Here is a 14,904-nt window from a genome sequence, read left to right as displayed (position 1 = left end):
GTTTAAATGCAGCGATCCAAAACAGTGAATCCAATCACCATTCGGGCAAAACTTTGCTTCAAGAATGAGCCACAATGCTGACGTGATCTAATCGCTAGCACACCCTGAGCAGATGTGAGTTAATGTATTCCTCTTATCGGCAAGACATATCGGCACAATTTTTCATATCGTGCCGATGCCGATATTTACATTTAAAGCCATTATCGGCCGATTCCGATATTGGTCCAATAATATCGTGCATCCCTAATAAAAATGCATTCACTGATGCAACCATGCTAATTAGGGATGCACCGATACCACTTTTTCCAGTACTCGCCCGATACCGATACTTTTATTTTTGGTACTTGCCGATACCGAGTACCGATACCGATACTTTTATTGCATTTGTACATTTTTTAAATATTGGGTATAGAAACCAAAAGGGTATGTATAATGTTAGTTGGTTAACTTCATTTATCAAATAGATACAGCCAAACCAAAATTTATTCAGACACCTTCAACATTTCTCACATTATCACAGTTTATTCGCTATAGTTTAGAAAATGGTAATAAAATATGACAAGAACTCAGAGTTACACTGTGTGAGAACAAATTCATCTTGATAATATTAGATAATTTTGATAGAAAGGTATGTAATAGATTACGATCAACCAAATAATTCAGACAGCTGTTAATATGACATTATTTACACAACTATGAATACTTTGTCTGGCAACCCTTAGCCTTAATGACAGCCTGTAGTCTACTGGGCATGCTGTCACCCAGCTTCATGCAAACCTCAATTTCAGTTTTTTTCAGTTTCTGAATAATTTTTGGACCCAAATTTGTATAAATTTTACTGGTAGTCCACTGTATGAAAAATGAGTATGATTTGTCACAGTTTAGTTTATTTTGCTATCCTCACTTACATAAATGAACTATAGTGTCCTGCACCCACTAGTAAAAAAATATAAAAAATTATATCTGGTCTCTGAATCATTTTTGGTTTCACTGTATATCCTTCGGTTATTTTCACACTTAATTATGCCCATTAAAATGTATTTTACAAGTTTTTGTTACTTTCACTGTTCATTTTTTGCTCTATGGTACATCATCTTTAATTTAATAGCATTAGAGCAGCGGCTTAGTACTGTAATCACGCGCTTTGCTGTAATAATGCAGGGAACCACTCGTTATAAATCTCCTAACTGTGATATTTTCAGAAATAGAAGTCGCTAGTAGACATCCTTAACTCCTTTCTGCTGTCTGTTGTTCTGTTGTCTGTGTTTCTTTGTTTGAATATGGCGCTTATCACATGCTGTGTGGTATCGGCGTTTGGTATCGGGGCATTTTAGAGTATGAGTACATGAGCTCAGTATCGGGCCCGATACCGATACCAGTATCGGTATCGGTGCATCCCTAATGCTAATATATCTTCATTCGATGTGGGTTTGAGCAGTTTTGTCAAACCATAGTTTCACAGAATTCAAACCTGAGGGCTACAACTCTCAAGTGCGACACCATATTGCGTGAGCTTCCGAGCAAACCTACTCAGAAAACTCATGCATATGAAGCTGTATATGTTATACATTAACATTCAAAAGTATCAGTTTTCAAATCTCGCAGCAGGTTAAAAATGTTTTAACATCATAACATAATATTGTGCAAGGAATTGTGAGAAAATTAAGATTTCTTAATCAAATAAATCATAATTTGTGTGAAAAGTAATAAAAGTTGTTAGTATTCGCTGCCTCTAGTGTTCATTTCATCTGGAAACTGCAGCGATTCAGACATGTATTTCCAATGAGCCTGGGTATCGACATATGATTGTAACATATATAATTAAATAGAATTAGCAATATAGAAAATACTGTATGATAGCTTGCTCATTGTGCCCAAGGGTATGATCAATTTAAGTCCATACAGAACAAGAAAATATGCTTCTAATAACAGATTGAGAGTTGCCAACAACTCCAGCTTGCCATGCTGCAATGATTTGTTTAAACTATGGTTTCGGGAAACACAGAATCATTGGACTATTTTGGTAATGATAACTACAACCTAGTTGGCTGATAATGCTTTTTGGAAATGCACCCCTGAATGCATGAGCAGCAGTTGAAACTGCTGTGCACTGTAAAAAATACTGTGATTTTAACGGTAAAAACTGCTACAGTTAAAGCTTGTTAATTGGTAACAGGAAGTTCAACTCCATACAGTGAAAAACTATAATACTGTAATATTACAGTTAAATGTAAGATACAGTTAAGTGTATAGTTTTTGGAATAATGTACAGTGAAAAAAACTCATCAATTTACATTATCAGGTCGGTGCCAATAGCCTCATGGGCAGTGTGCGACATATAGCGCCGTTGTGCTTTGGGCGTCCCGAGTTCAAGTCTCGGCTCACAGATATTTCCCAATCCCATCCTCTCTCTCTCCCACCTTGCTTCCTGTCTGAAATACTGTCCTATCCTAATAAAGGCAAAAATGCCCCCCCCCCCACACACACACAAAAAAAGACATTATCAGAATTCTCTGTGTGACACTTTACATTTTGTGTTGTTTCATATAAATAATAATGTTTCTTAGTTTTTTTCTTATCAGTTATGCACATTAGGGTTTTATGCTACATCTTAAGATTCATGTTTACTGCATTATTTTAGTGTAATGTATGTTACCATGGTGATGTTGTGCATAAGTGTATGCTGATTTTTTTTAATCAATAATTTTTCTTTCCAGCGTTTGTAAAATCCAAATTAGCTTTACAGATCTTTATTGGAAGGGGTTTAAACAATGTTTTTCATGCTCATTTAATGAACCATAAACAATTATTACACATGCACCTGTGGAACAGTTCTTAAGACATTTATGGTTTACAGGCAAAAGATAGTCAAAATAAAGTAGGACATTAAAGAGACTTTTCTACTGACTCTGAAAACACTAGAAGAAAGATGCCCAGGGTTCCTGATCACCTGCATGATCATGCCATAGTCCTTCTGCAGGTGTGGCCAGACCAATAAACTACAATGTATGTAATGTAAGAGACCTAATACAGTTCTACAGGGAGACAGAAGGACAGCTGATCGTCCTTGTAATGCTAGACCACATGTGACCATATCTACCTCAAGCACCTTGGTGGAAAAGTGAAGTAAAGGTGCGTTAATTACCGTAATTACGAGATATCAACTTGTGTCATTTTAACTGAAACAGGAAGAAAGGGCGGGACATATCAAGCAGCCCCGCCCCTTTTGAAAATAGCCAATAGCGTTCGTTTATATCACAGCATGGGCTAGAGCCGTTCAGAGCCGTTGAGCTCCATAAAGCCCTGTCGTTCCCTGTCCCCTATATAGTGCACTACACACCCAAAAAACTTTAATTTTGATTTCATGGGGACTTTAAATGTGCATTTGGTAGAAACACAACTTACATAAAATAAATACAAATTCTCATGAGACCACGTTGAACGAGAAGATAAGGAATCCAAAGTAAGGATAAGGAATCTGTAAGTATTTATTAAATTGTTTCGAGTTCTGAAACTAACAGCGTGTTTTTATAGTACAATGACCTCTTATTTTTCAAAAGATCATAGGAATTTTTGTTTCTCAGTTCATGACCCCTTTAAATACATTTACATTTAGTCATTTGCCTTGAATTTTATGCGATAAATTAAAAAAAAAAAAAAATCTAGTTGAATATAAATGAGCTGATCAACATATTTCAGTAATTGTTTCAAATAATTAGGTTTCACATCACATTTACAGCAGGTAAAATGGAAGAAAACAGACCTCACTGTTTTATTTGCCATTAAATAGGCAACCATCTTGTAAAATATGACGTCTAACCAGATAAATCGGTATTTCGTCTGTTAAAATGAAATGCTACAGCTTTAGTTAATCACATTACAGTGATGATTTTTTTTTTTGTTAATTTGCTTTTGTTTCAATTAGCAGTGATACATTTTGACAAGCACTTTGCACCGAAGTTTACATACAACAAAATCATATTACCACGCTCACGCAGCAACAGAATATCGTTGTCAAACCTACACTGTGTGAATGAAACTGGGCTGTATATTTTTTAAATGTGATTGTTGGTACAATAATTGAAGACAAAATGTGTTTTACTGAGAAAAAAACAAGATTTGTTTTTTAAAAAGCCTTTTTTCAAAAGGTACATCTGGAAAAAGGGGGGGTCGTCTTATAATCAGGGTCGTCTTATATTCGGGCCAATACGGTAGTTGTCTGTCACGTTATACAGCGCAAAAGAGATGCTCTGTGCTGCATGCGTGTCTACCAAGTGTTGCTGGTTTTCATGTGTGCTTTCGGTAAGTTAAGTCGGGTTCAGACTACACTATTTTTGTCAGTTACAATGGTCACTGTGTCAGATTATGTTATTTTGTCATGTCGTGAACAAGAAACATTTCAGACTACACATTGCAACACTGTAAAAAATGACTGTGAATTTAACGGTAAAAGACTGTAAAAATGCTACAGTAAAAACCTGTTAAATGGTTAATGGTAAGTTTCCCGAGAAGGGTGTTCATTATTGAGTTCCCCTACTATATACAGTGAAAAACTCTATTGGACATTACATGTAATTTTACGGTAGCTTTGCCGTATTTGGAAGTGAAAAAGAACATATAATTTACAGTGAATAACCGTAAATTGACATTGCCAGAATTCCTTGTGTTACATTTCAAATTTGTTGTTTATTTGTTGAAATAACTGTTTTTCTTAGTTTTTTTTCTTATCAGTTTTGTACATTAGGGTTGTATGTTACATCTAATGTTGTTAAATTAATGTTTATCACAATATTTTAGTTTCATGTGTGTTACCATGATGGTGTTTAGTGTTTGGTTGAATGACACTGTGCACCTTCTATATATGTTAATATTTAAAAGCTGCTTTTGATAAGCTTTGGTTCATCATGTGACTTTCTCATCACCACCTGCTTTTGGTGGTTATCAGTGTATTACAAAGGCACAAAACAGGTTTCAGTACTTCAATAGGTTGGTATATTAACATTATACCAGTTAATGAAATTACAGCATTTAAATGTAAATTTAATTTAAAACCATAAAAACTAAAATGTGGCTATCATCTTTTTTACGGTAAAATTCTGGCAACCACAAAATGCTGTTTTTTTTACCGTACCCTTTACAGTGTACCCTTCTTTAAGAACGTGCATGCTGTGGGACTAGACAGAAGGTGCTATCAGGGTAAACAGCAAACAGCATGTTTTGTCCTGTCTTTTCATCAGAAAAGCACAAAAAAGAAAGACAACTTGACAGTGGACACAAATCTGGATTGCATGAAGAGTACAGTATGGACTGTCAAAGAGAACTGAGGTAAAACAGTTTTAGTCATGGTTGTCCCTCAAGGAAACATCACAAATGCAGGAGTATTGTTGCCATAGCTCAACAAACATTTCCTCCATTGTAAAATTCCACCTAGCAGGACCGATACCATATGTCTCTCTTTCGTTTCGCCATGTTTGAAAGCATGTATGAAGGCACTTCTGTGCTCCTATTGGCCAGTGTCACAGATGTGACGGAACTTGTTGTGGATGAGACAAAACAAATTAAACATGCTAGTTTTTCTGTGATTATGTTGTTAAGCGTTGCAGACGTGACATCGGTTGTCATCGCATTGTCGTGTATGAATCTCGGCGACACCCTACGTCATGCACATCATGCCAAAATCGGGCTAAAATTGTGTAGTCGGAACCAGACTTTACAGTCGTATATATGAGATGTGACATCTGAATGTTTTATATCCAGTCACTGTTTTTATCCACTGGAGCTGCTCCTGCAAGTTTCGTGTTCTTCGGGCAACTCAAATAAGCTCCGCTCTCCTCCCAAATATAAACGTTGGTTAAAGAAGCTTTGATGCAGAATTGGTGGCTCGATTGGACTCTTAATTGTTGTGAAAAAAATAAAGAAATCTTCATTAACTGACAGCAGATTTTAAATTTGTCATGTTGCAGACAGTAATCCAGACACCTTTAAGTAAATGCGTTTGTCAGTCCCAAAAAAAGAGTGTGAACGTAGTAAATCTTGACCTTTTGCGTTAGCCGCTTAAACCGGTCTTGCCATAAAATGCTCTGTTTGTTGCCAAAGACTTTTTTGTGAGAGTCAACACTGTATTTACTCTTTCGTCTGAAATAAGAAAACACACTAGGGTGCAAAACGCTGCTGGTTTATAGGCTCTTAGTGTTTAAGGCAGGAGTTTAAGAGTCTTAAAGCTGCGTCTCAGAATATCCTCTGCCCTAGTCTCATCTCTCAAGCTTATACACGATCACATGCGTGCACAGCCGGCCTCACACACGAATCAACGCATCAGCCCACGTCAACAAGATAAAGTCAAGATAATGACGTTAGTTTCAAATTCTCTGACCCTGGTAACTTTTGCACAGAAGCACATGGGGTCTAAGCTTCAGTGATTAGACCTGGGGCACTTCAACAGCCTTTGTTAGCAGCCGTGTTATTGAGCTGCCATTTAGCTGCATTTCCACACTGAGCAGCTAATGAGTCTTCTCTCTGGGGCAGAACTAGTGAAGAATTCTGGGTACATCTGATAATCTGGTAGCCTCGAGGCATTTCCTTGACAAAGCCCTGCTTTGACTTTCTGCTTAGGCAGGAAGTCGGATGGTTTTTAGTAGTTTAACGTGTGGTATAGTTCTGCTCGCCTGAAGTGAAACTAATTTCAATCATCAAAAAGTTAATTCTGCTATTATTCACATCGCACTATAATACCATGATACTCATAGCATATTGCAAATATGCCAATAAGTGAAATTGACATTTCAGTGTTGTACAAGGGTCGTAATATATATATTTTTATACAAATCACTAAGCAAATTTGGCCATCAAACATTCAAATTGGCAACTAGTGACTTACTGTGCAAGTCTGAGTGTAAGTGTGAATAAAAATTATCTCGTGTTTATCAAGCAGAAAAATATTTCAATTCAAAATTATTTAAAATTTGAATTAAATTTGATTATTTTCCAAACAGAATTAGTTTTTTGAAAAATTCAGTAAGCAAAAATTCAAATTCAGAAATAATTAGTATTGCATCAAATATATTGCTAGTTAAATAAATAAAAATGTAACAATACCACAAGTATTGTTAGTTACGATTGTTTGCTTTCCATGAATTTAAACCCACCGTGTCCAACATACACTTTATTTTTTTCTAATAAAAATCCCTAAAAAATCCTAAAAATAAATTATTTTAATCTAAACATTATTTAACAACAACAACAACAGCAATAATAATAATAATAATAATAATAAAAGTTGAAAGTTAATTTTTTTTATTTTGTTGAATAGGCAGAAATTTTTAGTAGTATTGCTCATATAGCCACTATAGCATATTCAGAAATATTCAGTGTATTTTTCCCCCACTGAGCCCCATTCAGTCTTTAATTCATTAAAATGAAATATGATATTGTGAAACTGCTTAGTCATCAATCTCTTTCAAAGTAAAGCACAAATCATATTGTGGAATGAACTGTGGGTGTATGTGACTGCCAACCTACACAAGTCCATTATGCTGATTATAATGAAGAAAGTCAGTCTTCACAGAAAATGTATCAGAGCATTATTTGACTAACTAATGAACTCATTTGACCATTGGATTCCTGGACCTAATAATACTGTGCTGAATGGATGGTGCTTTCCCAGATTAAGCCAGTGTTTATAGCACAGAATGTTGAGCCGGGGTCAGGTTAAGGCTGTTAGAAGAGTGCAGGAAAGTCTACAGGAATTTGTCATGACAGCAAACAAGGGTTTTCACTTGAGTGAAGTGGAAGATACAAAAGCACTGTAGTAAAGTGAGCTTTTTTACCTTTTAATTTTCACACTTCAAAGTAGTGAACTAATTATAGGGAGAAGAACCCACGCATATAAATCTTGCTTTGGCACAATAGCAAAGGTATTATTTAAAATGAGTTAAATTCATTTTAAAATTTGCTTGGAAAAGTATAAAATGGCTTCAATTGATGATAAAGCATGCCATTTCCTAAAAATTATGATTTTATTTTATTTTTTTGTCATACAATTGACACTTATAAATCTTAAAAAATAAGAGTAAAAATGTTTGTAATTGTTACAGAAAAAGACAGTAAAAATGCAATATTTTACGTTATATATAGCGAAAAAAAAAGTTAATGGTTTGATATCGCACTGTATGTAAATTTAGGGATTTTAAAAGTGAACACCATGAATTATGACATAATTTACAATAAATAAATAAATAAATAAATAAAAAGAAAACAGTAAAAGGACATTACCAGAAGTCCCTGTGTGAAACATCAAATATATTTTTATTATTTATATTTTTATTTTTATCACTAATGTACATTAGGGTGTTTTACATTTGATGTTAATCAGTTAATGTTTATAGCATTATTTTAGAGTCGTGTGTGCTACGCTGAGGATGTTTTGCATGCATGATCCAGTTCTTTGTCTCTACATGAGTACTGATCTTGTTTAATAAACAGGCCACTCGGATTCATCATGTGGCTTTCTACTGTACCACAAATATTATTATGGTGGTTAACCACATGCCATTTTTTATTCAAGATTCAAAAACTGTATTGTCTCTCAACCAGTGATAAATAATTGTCTTAGGTAAAAGGCTCACATATACACAATTCAAAAACATACACAACAAAACAAAACTGGTCAAAAGAAAAGACCTTTATGGATAGATAGACAAATAAATAAATAAACAGAGACTAAAATACAATACACTAATAAAACTTATTTGGTCTTATTTTGTAAATAAGACCAAATAAAAATTTTCCTTATTCATAAATTTAAGAGGATATTTATGCAGATATTTATGCAGTTTTTTTTTATATGAGCACATTCAATATTTATTTAGGTTTACCTATGACTGATAAAAGCATATGACATAAAAAAAATACATCATATGTCACTTTCTCATTATATTATACTGTGCAACAAAACCAGCATATTATAGATTCTTAGTAAGGTATTTAGTGTTGCCAAAAAAACCCTGTAATTTTTGATTATGCGTAAATATATTCATATATTTTTCATTTAGTTGTTTACCCTGTTTGTCTCCATTTAGAATAATCTCTTTAGTGACATAACTGACCTACTTTGAGTTTGTTTGCTCTCCATGAATTTAAACCCACTGTGATAAAGTTAATCAATGTCTTGTTAAACAGAATACAATAATAATACATTTATTATATTTTATATTAAAACACCATAATATGTATTATAAACATTCTTGTATAACAGCAACTGAATGATTGTTTTTTTTTTTTTTTTTTGCAGATTATGAATTATTAGGTCAGTTTGATAGAATGAAAGGAAAAGGCTGAGACTGGCAACCTGCCACATGATGTGTTTGATCTATTGTCTCACAGCCGTATCTCAGTGGGGACAGCATTCAGCTACAATAGCCTCATTGTTCATACAGTTCTCTGCTTACAGAGCACATACTATATATATAATTTAACATTTAACAACAAAAATGGGCTCCCATGAAATGACCATCAGCAATGATGCACAGACCTAAATAAATGGGTTGAGCTGGACCTCTGATGCAGAGCAGCAAATAACATCAGCCTTCGGGCATAGAGACATCAAAGGGCAAGTCGACGGCTGGTAGACAGTTTTGAGAGAAAAAAAAGTCCTTTTAAAAATGAGTTTCCCGCATCTCTGTATTTTTGGTGACGACAATAAAGCACGTGCAAATACATATACATGCTCCAATAACTAAGCAACAAAAAAGTTCTCCAATAATGCATTTCCTCTGCCACTTTTTCTGTTCCTGTCTCTATCCCTCTCATCTTCCCCACCCTGTTCATAATGCAGATGTGTTATTGTCTGTGCAGTGCCTTTGAATAATGAATATAGGGATCAGTATTGCTTCTGAAGTGGAGAGCGAATGGGATGCAGACAGCAGTCTCTATTTGTGTTTATGTTCTGACTTAATCTATGTCTGTTAGACACTGTCTGCATTGAAGATCAGACTTAAGAACATTTCTCATCCCAGTTCTGAAACACTCATGGGTGAGGTCAGAGATGTGGGTGAGGCGTCAACATGCAGCGCCTTGTAATTTTGGTCTCATATATCACATTTCCTGGTGTGAATTAGTGGGTGGACTGTTTTTATATCTGCAAGTCGGTAATTGTTAGCTTTTAGTGCATGACAATTCTGTCATTATATACTCACTCGGAAACACAAGAAATGTTTAATTGTATGCCGAGTGTTCCTTTACATGTAAATACAATGAATGATGACGGGAGATTTCAAGCTGCAAAAAGACCATAAAAGTTTCATAACAGTGGATTAGAAAACTGTGCAGAAGTCATATGGATTACCTTTAAGTTACTCTAATGGCTTTTGTGTCCCATTTCTCAATTCAATTCATTTCCATAACTGTATGGAAAATAATGACCCAAATATTTTTCAAAAATTTCCTGGCTTCACCAAAGAAAGAAAAAAATAATAATGTGGGCTTAGAACAAAATGATAGTGAAAGAATGATAACCATATTTGAGCTTTTGGGTAAACTATCAAGGTCATGTGGTGGAACCAACACACAGAAACATGCAGTGAAAATAAAACAATACAGGAAATTATAAAATTATATCACACACTGAATTTGATCAAAGTCAGTATAAATATCAGACAATTAGACCTTTTTAAAACAAGGCAATGTTAGTTCAATTTATACAATGTTATTGGCCAATACTACCTAAAATCTATAAATAAATAAATTAATATAAATGCATGAATAATTCATATTTGTCAAAAATAATAATAATAAGTGTTTAGTGTTTAAGGAAACTATTTGCTTACTTGTACTTGTTGATTATTACACATGGCATTAATAATACATGCTGTAAAATAATAATAATAATAATAATAAATCACAATAAAATACCTTTTAAAATAAAATATAAAAAATAACACTTGTATTCAGTGTTTAAGCTTTAAAAATGGTATACAAGTTTTTCAAAACATATGATGCACACTATACAAAGAGTACATTTCTAGCACATATGTTTTAACTAGTTTTTAAAAAGTCAACTATTTTTAATTTTTTCTTTGTCATTGACCCAGAAATAATTTCCAGACTAAGCATATTATTAATGTAGGAACCGGTGTGGTCAGCATTTGTAAGCATTATGGTGAGCTTTTGAGTTTAATTTAGTGTATTTATGAGTTATATTTTGCACAGGAGCACTTGATAATGAGAATGCCCTTTTGAAGAATGGCCATAGAAACTAAACTGTCTTTCATGACTCTCAAAGCACCTCTGAGCTTCTGCTGCCATCCCTTTGACTCATACATTATGTAACGGCACACTCTTAGAGTCAAAACACTTCTCCCTCGACTGTTATAATAGTACAGTGAGTGTCGTCATACTCAGACATGATGCGTTTAGCTAAGCACAGAACTCAATTAGCAGGCAGCTCCATAATGCACTTCAAAAGGGTTTTAAAAATGTACCATCTGTGTTTTTGGAAGTGTCTGTCAATGAGGAGTCAGATGTGGATAATCTATTCATGAAAAAGGCCATTAAACTTTTATGGAATTTCTTTTGATATGCCAGGTAGAATGTGATTAGTACAATAGCTTGAGAGAAAAAGAAAAGAAACTACTGTGGTTTGATGTTTTAAAAAAAAAAAAAAAAAAACCTGGTAGATCCAAAAAAGCTCTCTTTTAAAGGCATAGTTCACCAAAAAAAAATGAAAGTTTGCTGTTTTAATTTACTCACAGTCAGACCATTCAATGTGCAGGTGACTTTTATACTTCAGTAGAACAGCAGAAGATTTTTCACTGAAACTGTGGTCCTTGGTGATTGGTCACCAATGGCTACCGTCACTTGAAAATCAAAGAACAAAACAAAACAAAAACCAATCAGCCAGGTCGTAAGAAGCAAAAGGTCTTAGTGAAGTCTTATGATTCAAAATGATAGGTCTGTGAGAGAAACTGAACATTACTTACGTAGGGATGTAACGATTACAACCGCGAGCCGGTTGAAAATCGATTCAAATATGTGACGATATCAAATCGGTTGAGATGCTAATCAAATCGCGATTCAATTAGGGGTAGGAGTTAATATGAATGTATGTCTGAGGGGAACTTACTGTCTTTAGAAAAGTTTAGATGGTATTTTTTTCTTTTCATCTTGCCATAAGTGCAGCTGCTTTGTTTACAGCGGAAACCAAGGAAACGCTTTAAGCGCCACCTACTGGCAGAGAGTGAATCTGCGTCTCGTTCAGCTCATCAGCTGTTTCTGTTTCATGCAGATATAGTGTATAGTTTAACAAAACTGAAGTCAAATCAAAACAGCAATAATATGCAAGTGATATATTAGTATATTATTATAGTGTTATATTTCAATTTCACAAAGAAATGTGCAGCATTTTATCCAAGCAATAATAAAAAGACACATTTTATTTATAATTTGTCTTAAACCTAATTTTGTTAAAAAAAAATAGTGAATCGAATCGAATCGTGACTTGAGTGAATTGTTACATCCCTATACTTACGACATTGTTCAATATTATACAGAGAGTAAGTTGCCATTATTTTACTAGTCATGGAATGGGAAATGTTACATTAACCTGTTAACAGCCGTTTTCTGTGTTCATATATTTAAATAAAGGGGTGATTCCTTGATTTGCAATCAAGTCATGTCCAATACATGTGCGTAGCACTTGATTTCTTTGTTCAAATCTATTACAAAATTAAAACTGATCTAGAAAAACTGATAGACCACAGTGCTACATTAAACTCTGTAAAATGTTAAGTTGGTCGCAGTGCCAAACACTTAATGCCACATCCGCGGCCGTTCTAGGTGCATATTAATACTGAATTAGAAGCGCGTTAACTGCATGACTTCATTGGCGCCGGCGCAACTAGAGATTAAAGAACTTAAAATATGGGTACGCAAGTTAACAGGTTAAAGTATCAGTTTTGATGTTAATATTTGTTCATTATACTATTTTTTTCTCTTGTTATTTGATAGGGAGCTTCAAAGGAGACAGAGAAAGCCAGAGTGTTGTGCCCTGTGTTTATCAGTATCCTTATGTTTAAGGTAAAAAAGAGAAACACTCATCGGGTGTTTCGGGTCTTTCAACATCATACACCCTCCTCCAGGTGACCCAGCTGGGGCTGATCAGACCCCAGCTTGTGTCCAGCTGGCTGGCTACTTAGTACTCCATGCCTCTCCTCTTTTTAGCCTTAGCCACCTTGAAGTCCTCTCTGCTGCTTCAGTGGTGCTCCGAATAGCTGCCCTCCTGCTCGCTCCCTCAATGCCCAGTTCTCTATAGGCACTGGCCAAGGAACGTGCTGCAAATCCCCTACAGCCAACTTCAACTGGGATACACCTCGCCCTCCATCCTGCCTGCTTGCAGTCGCTGACGAGTCCTTCATACTTGAAGAGCTTCCTTTCAAAAGCTTCTTCCAAGCGATCTTCCCAAGGGACGGTCAGTTCCAGCAGCATAACTTGTTTTGTGGATTCCGATACGAGGATGATGTCTGGTCGCAGAGTGGTAACTACAAGGTAACTAGGGAACTTCAGCTGTTTTCCTAGGTCCACTAGCAATTGCCAGTCCCTTGCAGAGGTCAGTATGCCTGCAGATTCCTTCTTCGTTGAAGTAGGCTGCTCTCCAGCTCTGACGAAGGTAATTCTCTGCTTAGAGGGTTGGAACCACTTTGCCCTTTCAACTCCAGTGCTGATAACTTCAGCGATGGTCTTCAGGACTTGATCGTGCCTCCATCGGTACCGACCTTCTCCAAGTGCCTTTGGGCAGCAGCTCAAAATAAGCTCCAGGGTTCCTCGCTTGGAGCACAATGGGCATGCTGGTGACTCTACTTCTCCCCATAAGTGAAGATTTGATGGACTCGGCAGGACATCGTACACTGACAGAACGAGAAATTTAATACGGTGTGGCTCGGCCTTCCAAAGCTCCGTCGAGGGAACTTTCCTATCTATTGCTTTCTCCCATCTTGTCCAGGCTCCTTGTTGCTTCATTCCCACTGCCCTGCAGGATCTAATCTCCTCCACAGTTGCTCTCACCTCCTCCTGAACAAGGCTGTTCCTTTCCTTTCCTCTGCTGAGGTTCATATGTGGCGCCGGAAAGGATCCCAGCCCCGCTCTGCCTTGTGTAACCATTCCCACTAGCCTCCTGTGCCGCAACCTTGCCTCTGCCTCCTGAACAGCCTCTTCTGCCTCTAAGGATTTGAAAGATAGTTGCAGCTTGTTGTGATGTCCATAAAGCGCGATGCTGCTTCGGCAACCCCAGCCATCTCCTGAGGTAGTTACTTTCCTCTCCAAGATCTCCAAGAAGGGGCCACAGAATTCTAGGGAGAATGCAGTGCTGGTACACCCAGGCTTTAAACTTCTCTGGCAAGCCAGAATTGTCTGTAGATTTTAGCCAACACTCTAACTCTGTACAGTTGGCTTGGATCGATCTTGTGTCTCTCAAAGAACTGTCGAACACCTTGCCTAGACTCTTGACTGGTTTTTTCTGAAATAGTTGGGATGGCTGTGCCTGCAATGTGGAATTTTGATTTATCTTCCACCTTCCCTTTCTTCAGTACCAATGATCTTGATTTGGCTGGTTTGAAATGCATACGGGCCCACTCCATTAGCTCCTCTTGGCCCTGTAAAATCCACCGACATCCTGGAAACTGATTCTGTGGCGACTGTAAGATCATCCATAAAAGCCCTGATGGGTGGTTGTCGTTAGGCCGAATTTGTCGTGGGGCCTCTGCACTGTAGTTCAGCAGACATACATTTTGGCTTTCTGAATTATATTGTCAATTCAAATGATAAGGAGGACATAATAAAGCAACATGAAAAAGTGAAACATCAAATTAATCACTGAAATCAAGCAAGGTTTACAAGCGAAACAGTTCTGAGCAA

General features: G+C 36.1%; 1 pseudogene; it reads right to left on the bottom strand.

Moving 5' to 3' along the window:
• Positions 1 to 13,152: 13,152 nt before the first annotated feature.
• LOC107708956 (uncharacterized) lies at positions 13,153 to 14,661 on the bottom strand (annotated as a pseudogene).
• Positions 14,662 to 14,904: the final 243 nt, after the last annotated feature.

Source organism: Sinocyclocheilus rhinocerous, unplaced genomic scaffold, assembly GCF_001515625.1.
Source record: "Sinocyclocheilus rhinocerous isolate Xijiao unplaced genomic scaffold, SAMN03320098_v1.1 scaffold1724, whole genome shotgun sequence".
Lineage (NCBI taxonomy): Eukaryota > Metazoa > Chordata > Actinopteri > Cypriniformes > Cyprinidae > Sinocyclocheilus > Sinocyclocheilus rhinocerous.
This window is presented reverse-complemented; position numbering and strand designations above follow the sequence as displayed.